Raw genomic sequence first — 1,827 nt, 5'->3', positions numbered from 1 at the left:
AGTTTACTGTTGACTTTTGCCATTGCTTGCAGTGGTTTTACCATGCTGATATTTATTTATTTATTTTTGTAACTGAGTTGATGTCTTATTTTTATGGTCTTTGGATTTTATGTTTTAATTAGAAAGGGTTTACCCCTTTCAAAGTTAATAAAAGTATTTTCCCAAGGTTTCTCTTAGTACTTTGATGCTTTCATTTTATAAACTTGTCTTTCATGTATTTGGAATTTGTCCAAATAAAAGGTGTAATGTATAGATCCAACTTTGTTTCCAGCTATCTAGTGAGTTGTCTCAATTACATACGTTGAATAGTTTATATCTTTTCTTCATTGACTAAAATACCACCTTTATCAAATATTGGTGCTAGATCCCCACATGTATTTGGATTTATTTCTATAATCTTCATTCTATAACATTAATCTATACCACACTTTTTAAATGATTATAATTTTATAATATGTTTTAAAATCTAGTAGGGCTGGTCTCCTTATATTCTTCTTTTTCAAAATTTCCTGGCTACTCTTATTTATTTTTCCATATGAACTTTAGAATCATCCATTCGTTAAAAAAAAAAAAATCCTGATGGTGATTTTATTGGGAACATGTCTTAAGTTAAAAAGTAACTCAGGGAGAATTGATATTTTATGATGCTGAGTCTTCCTCGGCGATAATATTGTTTGTTTTTCTCTTTGTTCAAGTGTTGTCTGTGTTCTTTAGGAGCATTTTAAAGTTCTCATATAGATGTTGTACATATCTTGTTTCATTTTATGGCAGCCTGCTAGTTGTTCCAATATCTCTCTTCACGTGTGTGTATATTAAGCCATGCACATAGTGATGCAGCTATAAACTAGAATTCAAAGCCTTCGTTAGAGCTGAGTGTGGTTATGTGGCTAAGTTCAAGCCAATCAGATATGTGGAAGTCTCCTTAAAAGGCAGAGCCTTACTCTGCTTTTTCTTTTTCTTCTATCCTGTTGCCTAAATGAGGATATAATACCTGGAGTCCTAGCATATGCTCCTTTGACCAAAGAGACAAGGACCAGGTCCCAGGAATGGTCACAGGACTGCCCACCTCCAGATAATGTTCACATGAAAAATAAATAAACTTGCAACTTATTTAACGTTTATATGTTAATTGCAACTGAATCTACTTTTTTTTTCCCTTTTTTTTTTTTTTAGGCGAAGCAACCCTTGGTTGACTTCACAGAAGAACTGCAAAGAACTTGTCAGTTTACAATCCCTTATTTTTTAAAAATTTTACGTCTATAGCACCTGGTCTTCCTAGGTGGTCTCCCATCCAAGTACTAACCAGGCCCGATCCTGCTTAGCTTCTGAGATCAGATGGGATTGGGCTTGTTCAGGGTAGCATGGCCGTAGACTTGATTCCACTTCTAAATAATCCAAGTTATTCTTTTATATTTTAAATTCCTATTATAATTGGGGTGAGTGGATTCCATTATATCTTTTATCTTGTTGCCTATGTCTATACCAGCTATTGATTTCTGCTCACTATTTTGTGCTCTGCTACTATATGTACTGCACATTTATTTTTGTTAAGGATTTTCCAGTTAATTCTCCTAGACTTTCCAAATCATCTGTAATTAGTGATCATTTTTACCTCTTCCTTTGCAGTGTTTAGTAGCACCCCTGCCCCGAGTTGTGACAACTAAAGCTGTCTGTAAACATTGACAAATGTTCTTATTTCTTTTGTCTGATTGTGTAGACTAGAACCTTAAGAACAATGCTAAATGATAATGGTGATAGCAAGCATCTCTGGTAGTCTCTGATTTTAATGGGGCCCCTCCTAGCATTTCTTCCTCGGGCAGAATGCCT

The 1,827-nt window shown here is 34.5% G+C and overlaps 1 pseudogene; it reads right to left on the bottom strand.

Annotated features, from left to right (window-relative positions):
- Positions 1 to 1,254: 1,254 nt before the first annotated feature.
- Positions 1,255 to 1,373, bottom strand: LOC111735182 (annotated as a pseudogene).
- Positions 1,374 to 1,827: the final 454 nt, after the last annotated feature.

Source organism: Pteropus vampyrus, unplaced genomic scaffold (assembly GCF_000151845.1).
Source record: "Pteropus vampyrus isolate Shadow unplaced genomic scaffold, Pvam_2.0 Scaffold17969, whole genome shotgun sequence".
Classification (NCBI taxonomy): Eukaryota; Metazoa; Chordata; class Mammalia; order Chiroptera; family Pteropodidae; genus Pteropus; species Pteropus vampyrus.
This window is presented reverse-complemented; position numbering and strand designations above follow the sequence as displayed.